This window comes from Furipterus horrens, unplaced genomic scaffold (genome assembly GCF_987537825.1).
Source record: "Furipterus horrens unplaced genomic scaffold, mFurHor1.1.pri manual_scaffold_3, whole genome shotgun sequence".
Classification (NCBI taxonomy): domain Eukaryota; kingdom Metazoa; phylum Chordata; class Mammalia; order Chiroptera; family Furipteridae; genus Furipterus; species Furipterus horrens.
Window position 1 is genome coordinate 138,259,421 of NW_028327173.1, and position 18,834 is coordinate 138,278,254.

General features: G+C 39.9%; 1 long non-coding RNA gene across 1 annotated transcript in view; it reads right to left on the reverse strand.

Moving 5' to 3' along the window:
- Positions 1-11,152: 11,152 nt before the first annotated feature.
- The window catches only part of LOC150016104 (uncharacterized), a 53,117-nt gene continuing 45,435 nt past the window's right edge, over positions 11,153-18,834 (reverse strand). Inside the window, exons 2-3 of the long non-coding RNA XR_016510035.1 lie at positions 14,513-14,642; positions 11,153-11,262 (exon numbers count right to left, since the gene is read on the reverse strand). This is a non-coding gene — a long non-coding RNA (uncharacterized LOC150016104). The remainder of the gene's footprint in view (positions 11,263-14,512; positions 14,643-18,834) is intronic.

Genomic DNA, 18,834 nt, shown 5'->3' on the forward strand with positions numbered 1-18,834 from the left:
GAACCCCTTTTCTCATCCACCATAGTGAATTTTCTCCTGTCCACCTCGTATCTGCCCTGCACCTCTCGTTCCCTCCTGCTGCTTCAGGGGACTGTGTTGTCCCAGTTCTTTCTCTACTTGCTTCTTCCCTGTGGCCTGTGAACATGGCTAACTTTTCTCTCAGCAAAAATCCTTCCTTCAAGTTCATTGCTTCTCCCAGCAGCCCCTCACTCGCTGCAGTGACCAGCCTCTCCCCAGAACCCTTTTGGACTCCTCCCTCTCCTCACCTGGTCTCATGCATCGAATGAACCACCAAGTCCTGTTACCAGACTCAAGGGGTCCATTTGCCTGCACACATCAAAGCCCAATAAGACACTAACAGGAGTTTGCAGCCAAGAAAGTAAGGATTTATTAAGGCGATGGCGCCATGCCCGGAGTCACAGGTAGCTAATGCTCAAAGACCTGGCTCCCCAATAGCTTCCAGGGGGATGAATTATATAGGGAAAACATCATTAATCGTGGTTACTAAAGGAGTTAGGGTCGTGGTCTCTACTGATTGATTAGTGCTAGAGTAGGGAGTAATTGATCATTGCATCTGGTCCTGATGTCGGCCATGGAGTTGTTCTGTCCAATTTCACAAGGATTTGTTCTGTGGGATTGTTCTGCCTTCTGTGGGTCTGGAGCTAAAACACAACTGAGGCCAAGATATTGTCTTTAGTTTGATTGAAAACTCTGTAGTCACTAGGCCCAGGACTACTGGAGGCTGACCAGAACCTCATTGTCCTGAGGGATTAATGATTAAGCAAGGAGGAGGGAGGTGGGTGAGCCAGGGCGCTGGGTGAGGCCAGCTTGGGTCAAAGGAAAAAATAAAATAAAAGGCCAGATTAAAGAAAATAAGGTCCCTGTGCAGTTACAGTTCTTTCAATTTTATGTCCAAATCTCTCCTGTTCCTCCAACCCCACACCCTCTAGCCTGGCTTCGGTCCTCATCATTAGACCCGCTCTTCTCCGGCCACTCTTCTCAATAATGTCCCACAAGGCAGGCTCTCCCCTCTGCTAGCCACGCTCCTCCTGCAGCTAAGCAGCTTCCCTGACAGCTCAATGCCCCCTTAACCCCTTCAGTGTCTCCATGCCTGCAGGGTCACGTGCAAGCTCTTCAGTCTGACTTTGAGGCCCCTTTTCAGTCATCCTCTGTCTGCCTGTCACCTTGTTTCTGCTCCCTTTTTGATTTTTAAAAATTGTATGCCGAAGCGTCATACAGATATAGGAAATGGCGCATACTCTCAATGCTGATGCATTTTCACTGAGCGAGGATACCCATGCAACCAGCACCCAGATCAAGAAAATAGACCATTGCTGCTCACAACCCCAGACACCTGCCAGTTCCCATCCCCTACAGAGGGTACCAGATCTTGACTTCCAACACCACTCTACATTTGTCTGCTTTTGACTTACACACATGGAATTACACAGCAACACCCTTTTAAGTTTTTGGCTTCTTTGGTTCAATATTATGTTTGTAAGATTGTACATAGTTTTGCATGTAGAAGCTCTTCCTTCTTTTAAATGTTGGCTCCCCTCTACATCCTTCCTGATTTTGAGCTCTTTCTGGAGGCTTCAGGTAGCTGTTTTGTATATTTTGTTCAGAATTCCTATCTCTAGGAGGGTTGCTCTGATAGATCGGAGCCACATTGGCGTTGCCAGAGGTAGACTCTCCTTATTGTTATCTTATTTTTCTCCTCTTTTACTTTCTTTAGGATTACCACATTTGCCATCTTTTTCATTCCTTTTTCCCCCCCTTTTCTATGTCATTGAAAGTTCCATATTCTATATCTATCCCTTAGGGTTCCTTTAGCCATTTTAACATGCATACTTCATACCGCAAAATGTAAAATTAAGTAATACTGTTACAAGGACCGTAGAAAAATCTAACTTCAATCAGCCACCTCCCAACTTATATATTATTATTTTTAAAACATTTTTTTGTTTTATTGGGTTTCTTTTTTTCCTGTTTTAGTTTATTTCTTTTTTTTATATACATTATTCTTTACTTTATCAACCAGTTCAACTATCTGGAATGCTAAAAATATGTATTTTCTGAGAAAAGCTTTCATATGTCTCTGACCAAAAATTATTCATTTCCTTTGTACTTTCAGGAAATTATGTAAATTAATTGGGCAGTAAGGGATTCTAAAATCATGGATGGCTGTTGTTCATTCCATTGGTCGCCGAACACTCTCCCCTGGGTGCCTGTCTGCAGGGCAGGGCCTGCTCTCCAGGAGCTTGAGTCCACTGGGAACATAGACTCCTGGGGACAAGACTAATGCAAGTTGAGGGAGGGGCATGACAACACAGATTTCACAAGTGAGGGAAAGGCCATTTGCCTTTCAGAAGGAAGTTCACTCGCCTTTCAGAAGAAAGTTTTAAGGATGCTCTGTGTGTGTGTGTGCAATTAGTAAAGGTTTAAATATTAAGGATGTGCTCTCATTTTTAAATATTGAAATCCAATTACACAGCCCGTGAGAATAAGCACCTTTAGCACTTTAAAAGGGGAATCATTCTAAAGTCTTTTCAACTCACTGATTATGTTTCCCCTGAGCAATAATAGCTTACTATAGGGATACAGAGTGGCTCTCGAAATACCACATGATTCCACTGCATCCTTACAACTCCCTTGTGAGGTAACTAGAAGAACAGTTCCCAAGAGCCCACCCACATCAGGAGGCAGGTGGTGTGTGTACTGTTCATTCTATCTAATCCTCACAGCTGAAGGGGGCTGTTACACCCAGAGGGGCCCTGTGGCTTGTCCTGGTCACATCATTAGCAAAGGGAGGAGCTAAGACCCACTACAGTTAGGTTCATCTAACATCAGAGTCTGTGTTCTCCCTGCCTCCAATATCAGGTTGCCTCCCTATCTCACAAATGTAAAAAGTGAAAAAAATGTGCCATTCAGGCCCTTAGCTGTAACACAGGTATATGTTTTTCAGGAGAGGAATACAAGACACCATAAAATTCAAAGTTCAGTATACAATTAAGAGTTCTTCACTGAAATACTCAATTCTGTAATTATTGTTTTAACAGGCAAATCAGTTTTCTAAGTGAAGTTACCAGATTTTACACTGCTGTAAGCTATAAACGTGAATGCTGGTAGCTATTACTGACTTCTGTGTATTCTGACTTCATGTCCTAAAGTAAAATAGCTAACTTAAAAAACAATACCTTAAATAATTTACAAAAACTTAACTGAGGTTTTAGTGCAATTAAAACTGTAAAGCACCCTGGCTGGTGTGGCTCTGTGGACTGAGGACAGGCCTGCGAACCGAGAGGTTGCTGGCTTGATTCCCAGTCAGGGCACGTGCCTGTGTTGCGGGCCAGGTCCCCAGTTCGGGGCGTGTGAGAGGAATCGATGGATGTATCTCACACGTCAATGTTTTTCTCCCTCTCTTTCTCCATCCCTTCCCCTCTAAAAATAAATAAATTTTTTTAAAAATTGTAAATCATACTGGATAACAAGGTAAATTCACACAACAGAATACTATATAGCAATGAACAATCTATTTTATAGATCCAATTTATAGAAAATACAAAAACTAAACTACAGCATTGGGTCCTGATGACAGTTAACTGGTTACTGTGGGGGGGGCAGTGAAAGTCGGGGAGCAACGGGGTCCTTGGGGTACTAGTAACACTGTTTCTTGATCTGGCTACTGCTTAAAAAGGTATGTAAGCTATGAAAATCTCTCAAACTCCACATTTATGATTTGCATAAAGAAAGTCTTCTTAAAATGAAAAATGCTAGATAAGCTCTGTTTACCAGAATTCTCTTTCTCTTGCACTTTAGGGGAACCAATTATAACAATATTAGCTCTACCTAGTTTATAAAACTTAAATATTGATGGTATTTAGAAGTTAAATAGATGGTATTCTTGGATTTACGATATTAAATTACAGAATAAAATAATTTCTTTTAATGCTGATATTCATATTAACAATTTGAAGCAGGCACTATAGAAGGACCAAAAAAGATTTTTATCTAACTGCTCATGTGAAACCAAGATTTAAATCCACATTAGAAAACACAGAACTACTCCTTTGTTTAAAAAGCAAAGAATGAAGCTAATGTTGGCAGTCTGAAGAATGCATGACAAACCAAAACTGATTTAGGCCAGATGCATTTTCACATAAGAATGCCTTATCAAAATGTTCTAATTCATAAGTACATTATCCAGGGAGGAAATGCACTGATTCTCAAAGTTAGTGAGTTCGATAATTCAGCAACTATTTTTTTTTCAACATCCAATGCTGTGATCCTTTAAAAAATGATAAATTTAAATTCTCAAGTTTACAAAGAAAACCTATATTCATATCATGAAGCTGCAGGCTTTAATTTTTAATCCATCAGTGCATTTTAAGTAAAGTTTTCATAAAATCAAATTGTTAATAATTAATATGGATGCAAGGTTTCATCATATCCTGGGCCTATTTATAATTTCTTGTAAGAGATAATTAATGCTTTTCAGAGAAACCAATCACTAATAATATTAGCAAACATTAATTAATCACTACCATGTATAGGGTTGGCCAAAAAGTTCATTTTTCCCCATAAATGGCTCTAGTAGCACTTAGCTGTCTTTAACATCATTTGAAACAATTTTGTTAGATTGTATTGTGACAGCTGTCATATTAGCGTGCATTAAAAAAAAAAGTTACCAAAATTGGTGAATTTTTGTGTAGTCATTGTAATACTGAAGAGGGAAGAAAATACGGAACATTTTCAGCATATTATGTTTTATTATTTAAAGACAGATAAACATGCAATTGAAATGCAAAAAAAGATTTGTGCAGTGTACAGAGAAGGTGCTGTGACTGATCAAATGTGCCAAAAGTGGTTTGCGAAGTTTCATGCTGTGTATATCTTGCTGGATGATGTTCCAAGGTCAGGTAATCCAGTTGAAGTTGATAGTGATCAAATTGAGACATTAATTGAGAACAATCAATGTCATACCATGTGGGAGAGAGCCAACATACTAAAAATATCCAAATCAATAAAGTTATTGGTGAAAATGAAAAATGTGTCCTTTAATTCATAGAAAAGACTAAATAGATTTTTTGGCCAACCCAATACTATACTAGCCATATGGTATATTCAAAGTGTTTCCTTCATGAGTCACTACCTCCAGGCAGAGACTGCTATTTGCAAGTATCTGATGCCTCTCCCTGCAAAAGGATTGTGCATCACCAAACTCTGAATTCAGTTCACCACGAGACTTGCTTTAGCCAATGAAATGCAAGCATGTCACTTCCAGATAAAGGCTTTAAGAGCTCAGTCCTTCTCTTACCTCATCCATGATCTTTGAAGTGTTAAGTCAAGATGTTCCCTCCATCAGCCTGGGTCCCTGAATTACCACAATGAACACAGCCTCCACGCTAATCCACAATGTACATGAAATGTGAGTAATAAATATTCTGTGTTCTGTGTAGTAAACCCATTGAGGTTGAGAGGTTGTTTGTTACTGCAGGATAATGTGACCTATACAGACTGACACAAATCTGTTTTCTAAAAATGGAAAGTGAGTCACAGAAAGGTATTTTGCCCCAGAGTCCCCAGCTTGTAAACAAGGGAAACTAAGCATTCAGAGAGTCTAAACTCCAAAGCCCACACTTTCATTCAATTCTTGTTTTCATAATTTACAAAACTTACCTATTTATTCTTAAAACTGTCAATAACAAATATGTGATTCCTGAGATCAAAGGAAAAAAGGTCAGAGATATACACAAGTTTTTGTATAAAGCTGGTTATCATGATTGGTGTCTATAATACAAAAAAATCAAAAACAGCATGAAAAGAGTAATTTTAATTACCAAATGTACCTGAATTATAAACCGATCAGTGCATGTGCCTGTGGGTTTGCAGAACACCACACAGAAGTTACAGACCCATCTGGAAAACCAGCTGTTCTCACACATGCCCAAGGCAGGCCACACTATTTGGTTACACACTCGAGAAACTGTGCTGGGCCACGGGAATGCAGACAGGAAAGACAGTCTCTGCCCTCAAGAAGCTGCTGCCCAGCATGACAAGACAGTAAGGCAACTGACACAGCAGGATGTACACGTTTTTGGAACTTCAGTTCACAAAAGGACTTCTCACTGAGGCTGGGAAAGAAAAGAGTGTCAGGGGGGTCTCTAGGAGGAAATGACAACTGGGTCATGTTCTAAAGAACAGTGGGAGTATCAGTTAGTACAGAAGGCTGAAGCATTTTCCAATAAATGGGAACATGGAAGGCGTGACGGTGAGGGAAAACATGGCAGGGGGGAGTTTCACCTGAATGGGCAGGCTGGACCGCAGAGAAGAGAGGACCGGCCCTGCAAGGCTTGCTGACAGCGGACTAAGGATAAGCAGCAAGACAAGGATGAGTTACCTATCTGGAGCTCCTGTGCCCGGGCTCCAATACGCTCCCATCAACTCTCACTTTGTAAGACAAAACTAAAGGTTGCTGGAGCCACTCATTCACGCCTCCCTGGTGACCTGGGTGTGATGAAGGGAGAGCTTGTAAAGGGGGTATCCCTGTGAATCAGTCGGCAGCAGGACTTCAAAGAGGCTGAAGTACCTTCTCACAGACAGAAGGTCAACCCTGTACTTTATTGTAAAGGCGAAGGTGTAACAAAAGAAGCCACAGCCAAGTCAAGTCGGTCAATGACACGTCTGTGACCCTCCCTTACAGGCTTTCACTTATTTTGAGCTGCACAGAATTTATTTTGATGTAGCTTTTACCGCTCACTTTTGTAACCACCACTGCAAACAAACCAACTACTTGAACTCAAGCCTCCATCATTGTTCATTTTGTTAAACAAAGGTTCTCCCTGAACAGAATCTGATTTAAGACTGGACAGCTTTATCCTAACAGGGCTACTAATCCTAAGTCTCCAGAGAAACTTCCACTTTTACTAACAATTATATTAATTTGTTTTATAGTTACAGCAGTCCTAGTTTGGAAATAAATGGATTTTCCAAGTCACTCCTGGGAGGTGGGAGGATCAAGGGCGGGACCCAGCCTGGTTCCCATCTTTCATAGCACTTTCCACCTGCCACCTGCCACCTGCAACAACAGACCAATACTCCTGGGTTCTGGGCAACACACCTGGCTTAGTGACCTGAGACTCCATACTGGGTTTCTCTGAACTTCTTCAAGTCCCTCATTTATAAAACGAGGAGTCAGTCTAAATAAGTTCCTTCCAACTTTCATGTTCAATGTTTTTACAAACGAAAGTTACAAGAAAAGATTCTTTTCCTCCACACACACACAAAAACCCACCAAGATGGGTGTTAGTGCCTGAATCAGGGTCATAATTCAAGTAAATTTTAGTAAAGGCATAATTATAAGTATAAATACAAGTATTCTCCCACATTGACATACTAAAAGCAACTCTAATAAAATTGTGCTTTAATGACACCAATTATATGGTTTTTCCAACGAATACCTGCATCAAGTCAATAGTATCATTATTATATATCTGTAATACAGAGTAATACAGAAAATTACACTACAATATATGTTATTGAGTGCTAGAGTCAAACTTTTCAGGGCCAGCGCTCTGGATCCAAAAGAATTTTAAAAAGAGCAATCACACAAACCTCTTTCCCAGTCCCCCAATTCCTTCATGGCTTCCCCATCCTTTCCTTTCCCCCAATACAAGGTTAAGAGCTGCTCAGTAATCCAAGGTACTTTGTATTTAATTTCCCTTAAAATAGTATATATCTGTTTTCATTTGCTGCCACAACAAATTACCACAAAACCTGGCAGCTACAAACAACACAAATTTATTAACTCACAGATCTGGTGGTGTCTCCCCCCAAGTCTCACAAGGCCAAAATCAAGGGCCGTGCCCCTTATAGAGCCTCTGGGGAAGAAGAATCCGTTTCCAGGGACACTCAGGTTGTTGGAAGAACTGAGTCTGTGTAATACAGGACTAAGGTCTCTGTTTCCTTCACAGCTGCCTGCCAATTATTTGCAGCTTTTAGAGGGCGCTACATTTCTTGGCGCATGACCGCCTTCCTCCGTCTTCAAAGCCAGGGACAGCATGTTGAGTCTTGCTCATACTCCAGACTCTCCTGCCCCTTCTTCCCTCACATCTCTGTGAGTCTTCTACGTCCCTCTTCCACTGTTAAGTATTCTTGTGATTACACTGGGCTCACTCTGATAACCCAATGCCATCTGCAAAGTCCCTTCGGCTGTGAGAGGACATAAACACAGGTCCGAGAATTTAAAGGGTGGGGATCTTTGGCAGCCGTTATTCTGCCAACCACATCATAAATACAGAAAAGACATAGATTTCTCTGCCAGAAAACAATGAAAAATTATTCTGTTCAAACCACACAGCAAAGCAGAGATTTATGCTAAATATCAATGAACAGAAATGAAGAAGACAATGACCTTGTAATCGCAAGGTCACACACAAAAATCCCATTAGTTATTAGTGCCTGGAACAATGAAACTATATATACTAGAACAAGGGTCAGAAAAACAAAAATATAACTGTCAAACTATATGAACTGCAGAAACTAAGAAAAATGTGATATTCTGAATCAACTCTTCAACTTTCTAGAATTATTCACAGTAGATATTGTAAATCATACTTTGAATTTTAATTTTAAAAATACACTAAAACATCTTACAACCTACCTTAGAGACTCACATAAATCTGAAGGGAAAATGGTGATAAATAATTACGCTGCTTTACTGCAAGTCAAGCTGCCAAACTTAAACATAGCATTATTTCCATCCTAAGTTCTCAGATATGTTATTTAACTTGATGGCATAGATTTGATATAAAATAAATATAAAAATATCAAGAAAAATGTTAAATAGCCTACTTTACTTTTATCTTTCTATGGCATCATGCAGAGTTAGCTAAATATAGTAAGACAGCATCAAATGAAAATATCCCAAAGTTTTTCTAGAATTTCAGGAGACAACTTTTTTTCTAACACTAAACTTTCACCATCTGTATAAAATTCATAGTTTTCAGCTAAACATTACTCCCTGAGACAATTTTTCTTGATTATGACAATAAAGCTTAATATATCTCAGATATTGTTCCTTCCAGCTCCAAAACAATCAACAAAAACTATTATCTATCTTCAAAGTCTTAAATATTGTATGTAAATTGTTAAACCATATAGTTGAGAAGTGGCTAGAGCTTTGTCAATAATGACAGAAATTTCACAGGCTTGGTTTAGGTTTTCTGAAAGCTGTTTTCGGATCTCAGCAGATACGTTTTGCAACCATCGGGACCAGAACTCTGAGCTGCCATGATACATTCACATAAAAACTGTTTTTAAAGTCTTAAAAAACCCTTTAAGACAGAAAATTATTTTTAATTTAAATTTAAATTATCTCCTTACTGGTTTGTTCAGTTTTTCTATTTCTTCATGATTCAGTCTTGGTAGCTTGTATGTTTCTAGGAATTTATCCATTTCTTCCAGATTGACTATTTGTTGACATATAATTGTTCACAGAATTCTCTTATGATTCTTTGCATTTTTGTGCTATCAGTTATAACATCTCCTTTTTCATTTCTAATTTGATTTGTGTCCTCTCATTTTTTGATGCGTCTCACTAAAGATGTGTCAAAAAGCCAGCTCTTAATTTCATTGCTTTTCTATTATTTTTTTTGTATCTTATTTATTTCTGCTCTTATCTTTGCTATTTCCTTCCTTCTACTAACTTTGGGTTTCCTTTCTTTTTCTTTTTCTTCTTCCTTAAGGTATAAAGTTAGGTTATTCATTTTTAAATCTTTTTGTTGAAATAAATTGTACTCCATTATGGAAACACAAGTTATTTGTTTTAGGTTTGCATTATTGTATATTATCAAAAGATATTCTGGACTGCAACTTATTACTACTATTTCTTTTTTATTTCTTCTTGGACAGGTTCAGAATATTCATGCTTATGATATCTAAAAGTATAAAACTTTTCAAATGGGAGCTAGGTCATCCTTTGCCACCAAGATCCAAGGCTAGAGAGATAGACAGTAAGTGCCTCAAAAGTAAACCTGATTGTAGCCTATAAAATTAGCTTGAACTAATGAGTTTACATTGAAATTTATGTATTAATTCTACCAGTTTACCCAGTTACAATACATTATTTGCTGACTGATAAGGAAGAGTCTCATTATCTTATCAAACAGGAGAGCCACTCCAGTGAAAACAGTTGAAGAGCAGTCCTGGCTGTAGTAATCACATTAAATAGCCCTAATTTTTCACTAAACTGTCATTTTAAGACCACTGATATTTTCCATACTGAAATATGCAAACTGGAACGAAGTGATATTCAGTCACTATTTAAAAGGAAAAATAACCGAAAAAGGAGATTTCCACATAGAACAATCTCAGGAGGGAAGATCACAATGAAGAGCTTTCCACAGTGATGTTGCTAAATTTAAACCATGTTGCTACCAACACATTCACCTCTCCGGCAACACCACCACCACCACCATCATACTATTTACTGATTATGTAAGAGCAAACCAGTTGCCCTCTCTCATTAAAAAGTAAATGAACAAACATAAATCAGCGTAAACTCTCAGTCATGTCATGCTGGTCCCTTCCACGTTTCCCCTCAGAAAAATATCCGAATTCTCCAGAAGACTCACGAGAGCTCCAAATGTGACTGTTCTCCTGGCTAACTCCTCCTACAGCTTACAGCTATCAGCTCACAAGCCACTCCTTCAGTCTTTCCTGCCTACCCAATTTCAATTCTGTACCGTCTTCCCTCGCACCTTATTCTTCTCCGTCACTGTGCTTTTCCACAATGTGCAGTTAAATACGTACTCACATGATTACTTACTGTTTGCCTACTTGCTAGACAATTAGCTCCATGCAGGCATTTTTTGTTGACTTTAGTGTATCTAATAGCTAACATGATACCTGGACACAGAAAGAACTAGCTAGATAAATATTTGGTGAGGAAATGAATGGATGAATAAATTGCTAAATACCCTACGTCTGTGTAACATACACACCAAAAGTAAAACAGGACTGAAGGGTTGTCTTTTTTTTTAAGTGAAATCTCTCTATTAGCATTGCAAGAGCAAATATGTACACAACCGAGGATTACACAGCTAGAGATTACCCAATAGCCGCACGCCCTGCCATCCTCACCTGACTTAGCTCGGACACTGGCATGCACAGAAGACTGAGAGCTCCCGTCTCCCAGCGGCCGCTGCCATCAGCAAAGGCGCACTCCCTTGTTTGCCCAAGACTGTGGGGCAGAGGATGTGACTAGGGCAGAGGGAAGAAATAACAGTCAGAAGGCCAAGTGCTCAAATGGAACCACGGTAAGCACAACTACCGTTCTAGCTCTCACTGTTAGAACTTCACTCAAAAACGACCCTTTCCTGATCAATTCTGCAGAATCAGAACTTCCAGGGCAGACAAACCACTGCTGACTGAGGACAAGCAGCTTTTGCCAAGTACCACCACATACCATGGCACTCCAGTGGGAAATGAGGTGAGCAAGAGAAAGAAAAACAACCCAGTGGGGTTTGGCAGGGCCCGGTCCCACAAATCCACAAAGAGCAGTGCCAAAAGGTACTGGGGAAAGGGAATGTGGGATGAAGTCAGCAACACAGATGGAAAAGTCCAGTGGGCTAACAATGGGGGCAAATAAGGACAGGCGAAAGAGCCAGATGTCTTGATGGGATAAGAAGCTAAAGGTAAACACAGTAGAGATTATGGTCCCTTTCAAATGACAGTGGGAAAAGTGGAAAGGAAGTGACAGTCTCTGAAACTGAGTTAAAGCACTGTATGAATCATGGATGCTAATTTATGTTTAAACAGGTGTTGGGGAGAAACAGAGATGGGCCTGCCTAGGTGCTGAATCACTGGAAGATGCAGAAGAGTGAACTCTAGGTCAGTGAGGTCAGGAGTAGGATTAGGGCAGCTTAAGTTAATAATGTAGGGTTAAAAGGGAGACTGAAATGGAAATAGAATGAAATCATTTCTAGTTCCAGGAATAGGAAAAGGTGGGAAAAAAAGAGTAAAAAGAGCACATCAATAAAAACCAGGACTCAGTTAAATTGTAGCAGTAAGAGGACCATCTAAGTCAAATATGTAAGGGGTTTTGACAAGGGTGCCAACAGAGACGGTAGCAGCTGGGGTGGAAGGGCAGAACTGATCAGGGATGGGAGTCTGGGTGGGTACAGGAGTGAGGAGTTTGTGACTAAGGTGCTAGGTTAGAGAAGGATGGAATACTAGGTGCGAGGTTCTCAACCTGCAGGTACGAAAATGAATAAGATGCATGAGGGACAGGTCGTACAGGGCAGTTCATCAGCTCGCAATAAATATGTCTGGTCTACTCATCTCCTTTCACCATGGTTGACTGACCTAGACCAGGCCTATCAGATTCTCTTTCCTAAGAATTTAAAACCTTTAAAAGAGATAGGAGGTAGCTGGAGCCAAGTCACTTTACAACACCCTTGAAAGAAAATCCACGTTAATGCATTTTGATACCCAGGTTCTCACAAAACCTAGTTACTCAACTTTCCCCCATTTCTGAGAGCTATTCTCTCACTACCCTTTAATAATTTCTCCATTTTTTTGCTTTTTTAATTTTTATGCCAGAATCATTCATGTTCCTTATCACCAAAGTATCTTATCTGATTCAATGTGGCTCCTGCCTATAGCCAACCCTTTCATTTTGTAAACGAGGATATATTTTTCCTAGGTTACAAGAGGAGAGGGTCAAGACCAAAACCCAAGTTGCCTTGCTATTAGTATTATGGCTGATATTTTTAAACACAGATTTAGAAAGACAACTAGCAAGAGATTTATAATCTAAAACGACATCAGGTAAAATGCAGTCATAAGTATAAAACATAAAAAGCTAAAACTGGAGCAGACAGAGATGGGTAATGAATAAGAGCCACTGACCTTCTAATACTATCTAATTTTCATATTGTATCATAACATGAAGCCTGAGTAATCAAAGATTTCTATAAAATTTTTAAAAATATCTAAAGCCATTGTATTAAAATAAAATCTGAGATTAAAAGAAGAAAAGTTAATGTAATAAAAAAAGGTACAAAGCCAGAGGAAAGAAAAATAAATGTCAACATATAGACAATATTATAAGGACCATGTCGATAATGTCAAGATATTCTGGCACTCATCCCATGCTTAGAAAACACTTGTCTTGGTGTTCTTCCACACCAAAGATTTTTGGACTATAAAATGTTTCTCATATTTCCTTGACTTTCGCAGATTCTGCTGCTATTTCACTTCCTCCATTTCTCAGAATCTTTGTAAGCCCAATTTTCTTTGTTTTCCTGACAAAATGTCCTTCTCTTCCTAAAACTTTTACTTTATTCCCCCTTCTCTAGACAAAAACTTTGCCACTAAATATTAATCTCTCTTTTCCTATTTCTTTGGAGCCTTATACTTCCTTGCCTAACCATTCCCTCATTAATGTGAGACAATTTTAATTGGTACATTCTAGCAAACTTTTCCCAGGCACAGCTTCAGAAACAACCACAGGAGCTTTTAAAATAAAAACATTAACAAAAGTGATCTGTTTCTAAGACTGAGTATAAATACCACATGTGCTTCTATGAAGTCATTCATTTCTCTTTGAACATGGGTTTTCAGTAAAAATGAGAATCAAGTCTCTTATTTATTCCAGATGGTCTAACCCACGATGATAAACATGCACAGCCAGTGCTCCATATGAAATACTTCAGGTAAATCTAATTGTTTTATAGAAAAGGAAACTATATTATACATAAAAGAATTTATTTAATTAAAAGGAAAACTGTCATCAAACAGGAAGAACAGATCAACCAAAATGGAAACTGAGATTCATGTCCCCACTTTTATATCAGAGCATATAAAATAATTCTAAAAATTAACATTTTATTCGCTTTAAATTTATGATAGGAAATATGTGTAGACTTCTTATAGCATTTAGCTCTGTTTACTTTCAATCCTTTTAATAATTACACAAATTCAATTCCACATTAGTGAAAATTATGTGAAAACACCCACTACTCAATTAGCAGAAGGAAAATAAATCTTAATGAAGTTTATACCAAGAGTTAATAAAAAACACTCCTTAGACTAAAGAACATCATTTATCTTCCTACCACAACTATTCTAAATTGATACATAACCTAAATATATATAATCACTATAACCTAAAGCAGTGGTTTATGAGGTGGGCAGGAGGGATTTGCTCACTCGACCCTCCAGGGGACATTCTGCAAAGTCTGGAGACATTTTTGGTTGTCACAATGTTGGTGGCAGTTGGTGGTGGTGGGGGGGGGGGACTGACATGCTACAGGCATCTACTAGATGAAGGGATGTTGCTACATATCATACAATGCACAGGACAGCACTTCACAACCAAGATTTTTCCAGCTTCAAATGGTTGAGAAACTGTCCCAGAGAGAAATAACACTGAAAGGACAAGGAGTAACAAGAAAATCACCATGAGTCACTGTCTGCCAAGCCCTCCCAGCGGTCCAGAACCACCTACCTTGGATGCTTGTGGCGTGGATATCACGTGGACCGTGCTGGGTTTGACTCCATTAGCCTTAGGTCGTTTATAGAGAGCAAATCTGCTTTTCCTCCGGCCCCTGTCTCCATTAGGTAATGCACCATTGTACCTATAAACAAAGATGAAAGAGTTCACTCATTCAAGGATGTTTTAAAAGTTTTAAGAAGAAAAGTTAGATAGAACAGGGAAAAGAGAGGAATGGTCATAAAGAATTGCCCACTAAACACCCCACAAAAGGAAAGGGCTGCAAAACAGACGTCAGCTATAGCGAAAGTCAGATGCTTCCAGAAAGTTAATTTAGGACTGGTGCACAAGGTAATTACAGGTTTCCTATCCTGTAAAATCAGACTCTTCACATCTTTTTGGAAAGAGACAGCATATAAATAAGCAAGTGAGAATTCTACACAGGCTGTTATTAGCGCTGGCTCCATTCAACAAGCGCTGTTCTAATGCACCCCAGAGAAACGTTTAAGAAATACTTTTAAATGAACTAGTTAGAAAATAGCATATTAATTAAACCTCATCTCTCACTCTCAAATCATGTTAATGTCTGGAGGATCTTTATTTGTAAGAAGACCAAACTTAGTTACTTGCATTCTTATAAGTTCTGAATTCTCTACACTCATTCCCATTTCTATTTGAGCCCCACATAGTCAGGTGAGCCAAAAAATAGCTTATAAAAATTAAACATAAAATATGACTACCGGAAGGTTGCCCACAAAATGGCCTGAAGGTAAAAAAGATGAGTTTTAGTCCACAAACTGTCAAATAATAATATAAGAAGTCACCTGGAAAACACCTCATGCCCTGAAGCAGATTCCCTGTATTAATACCTTAAGCTAATACCAGTGTTTGAAACAAATGCAGGATTGCAGGTTGCTTTTCTGTCTTCAGCTGAATTTTCAAACTCTGGATTAATCGGTTCTTGTATGTTCTGACTGCTGTCACAAGCTGCCACACTGACATGACTATTCTTCCCCTCTCCCTTGGCAATTCTTTCCAAGAGAACTGAAAGAAGGTCATATTTACATGGATAAGTATGACAGCTCCAGGGCTCCTTCAGAACACCAAAGTCAGGGGCAGCACATCTGGTAACAGTTCCTGTCCTAACACCCTTGCCTTTGTCAAGAAAGGGCACGGTGGCCAGTATGGCAGAGAAAGGACATCAGGCCCACTGAGAACAGTAAAAGTTGAAACCAAGTGTTTTTGTGTGTTTGTTTTACAATTGCGTAGCTACAGTATGACAATGATTTAAATTATCACCAGAAGTTATTCCTGCTGTGCTTTTCATCTGTTACCATTGCCATCACAAAGGAATGTCAGCTATACAAAAATGTCTCTATAATATAGATAATTTATTTCAAGTATTCATCTCCTTTTTCTGCAGCAAGATCAGAATAATGTGCATTATTTAAAACATGTTTGTGATTATTAGTATAATGTACATACCTGTGAATAAACTACCACTATAAACCCACTATGTTTTAATATATTTTCATATCCCTTAAATCAAGGTGAACATTCTGTAATAAGAGGAATGTGAATCAATTAAAGCCAGGACTCTACACAATTCAGAAGACCATTTTCACCACTGTGGACCACAGGCAACTGGTACAAAATCTGGCAAGGTTTCCTGCGCCCCTCATGCTTCCCTGGCTCTCTGATGCATCTTCCTCTCAACCATCTGCTGCTGGTCAACAGGATCTTACCTAGTAAGAATATGGCAGACACTCTTTAGGGACCTGCTGTCAACAACACTTCGTTCTTGGAAATCTATCCCTTAACTACTTAAGAGAGCCCCAGCACCACGGGTGAATGAAATGGCCAGGGCAACACCATCTGCACTGCCCTGGCTGGAGGTGGGCATCTGGTCCAAGCTGGCCAAAGACAGTCTCATCCCAGAAAACACAAAAACAGGACAGAGACACCCAGCCAGTCTCTGTGGATGCTAGAGCTGTACAACACAAGCACCGGAGCTGTGGGGATGTTGCAGTCTGGACCGAAGCAGATGCACAGAGACAAGTAGCAGAGAGATGAAAAGGGTGGACCCATGAGGGCTTCCCAGGGCCCAGACACAGTTTGACTCTTGTTCATGAAATTCTTTTTAGTTTCAGCTAACTCAATTTGGTTTCTGCTACTTACACATCATATCTAATATAAAGGGAAAAATACAAAAACCAGAAATGTCAACCTTAACATATGCAGAAACACTTAATTTAAATTGCCTGAGCATAGATGAAAATATTGCAGGTCAAGCAAATAAAATGTCAGTCTACTTACATTGACTTCTTACTTAATACATTTAGATGATTACCAGTAAAAAATCCTACTCGAAATAACTAAGGTAGCAGAGGAAAACCAACGTTAAGATGAGACAAGTTTCTAAATTAGGTTAAGCTACACTGTCCTTCACTCAATATTTATAATACCAAGTACCAGGGCCACAATAATGAATATCAGTCTTCCCTGTCTTGACAGAGCTCTCTGATAAAAGGAAAGAAAGGCACAAAACCAAGTGTGATAAAACACAGGTGAGCGCACTAGTCATTTTGTCCATTAGTAGCACTAAGGAAAGCTTCACGGAGGAGATGCCGCCTGAACTGTCTTAAACTCTGAACAAGACTAGGTGTGGAACACAGGGCAATAGTATATACAAAGGCAAGGAGGACTACAGATAATTTAGTACTTCCAGAGCATACAGTTCAAAAGGAGAGGAAATACTGGGAAAGAAGGGTAAAAGGTAGGCAAGGGCTAGGTTGTAACAGCCTGATACTCCATGATAAGGGGCATGGCTTTTTACTCTCAGGGGAATGGGGAATCTGGTAAGATTTAAGCAAAGGACTAATATTGTAACAGAACCCCTGGGCTGCTCCGATTGAAACAGAACCCACGGGCTGTTTAGTTAGGGTTCTGATTGCCCGCCGCCAGAATCATAACTCTCAATACCAGAGTTTGGTGAAAAGGAAAAGAATTGTTTATTGACACAAAGTCCTGCCTCCCCCTCCCAGACCTGGCCAGTCTTAGGAAAGTCAGAAACACCGTTTCCCTACTTCCTAGGCACAGTTCAGCTTTACCAGTAGCTGCCAATCACTCAGTTCTGATGGGGGAGGTCCTTTCTGTGCTGTGGTGCCCTCCAGCTCTCAATGCAGGACCGCCTGGATTCTCAGCCTCCTTGTAAACTGCCTTCTTCCTGCAAACCGCATGGATCTCCTCTCCTTCTCAAAGAAGCCTGGCAAGAGCCTCTTCTTAAAGCAGCCTGGAGACCCCTGCTCCAAGCCAGATGGAGGGAGCCCACAAGAGCCAGAGAGTGAGGGCGTGAGGGCCAGAGAGAGCCTGAGAGAGAGAGCCTCTTAGAGCCAGAGCCAGCCCCAAATGTCCGCAGCTCCTTCTCTCTTCCTCCCCTCCCTCTCCCCCTGCGTCCTCTCATGCAGTCGGTGTTGCAAACCGTTCTGACCATTCACAGAACCCTCCTAAGGCTCTGTCTGCTTCTTCCGTATCAGCCCACAGTCCACTATCAGCCCACAGTCCAAGATCCCTCCCATCTTCCCGAGTCTTGGAAGTAAAGCGGATCTTTGCAACAATGTATCCAGCCACTAGCTCCAGGCATGCAAGGGCATCCTGAAAGCTGCTTCCTGCTGCCTATCTCCCAGCCAAAAACTCGGGTTTGTTTTTGGACTCCCCTGTTTCTGTAACAATATGATTGGGTATACAGTAAGTTCTCCCGTAATGTTGTTAAGTAGGTTCTGTGACTTTAAGAAAAACGATGCATTATGAAACCAATTTTACTATAGGCTAATTAATATAAATGAGAGTTAAGTTCCTATGGTATCTCATCAACGTTATAACAAAATGATGACATTGAACAAAATGACAATATTCAAAGACCTGCTGTATAAAGTAACTGCAGCACAGCGCAGGATGGGCAGCCAGATTAGAGTCAAGATGATCAGGTGGGGAAGAACTATCCTAACCATAGAAGTAGTACAGTAAATTGAATAGCAGCCTCTGAAAAGATATGTGCATGTCCCAGACCTGTGAATGCGACCCTTTTTGGAGAAAAAAATATTTTTGCAGATGTAGTCAAAATAAAGATCTTGAGATGAGATCTTCCTTGGTTACTTGTAGGCCCTAAATCCAAAGACAAGTGTCTTTGTAAGAGACCCAGGGAATGGGAGGAGATAACTGTGTGAAGACAGAGGCAGAGATTGGAGTCTGCAACCACAAGCCAAGGAGTGCCTGGAACCATCAAAAGAAGGAGGAGGCCAGGAAGGCTTCTCCCCTAAGGCCATCAGAGGCAGCAG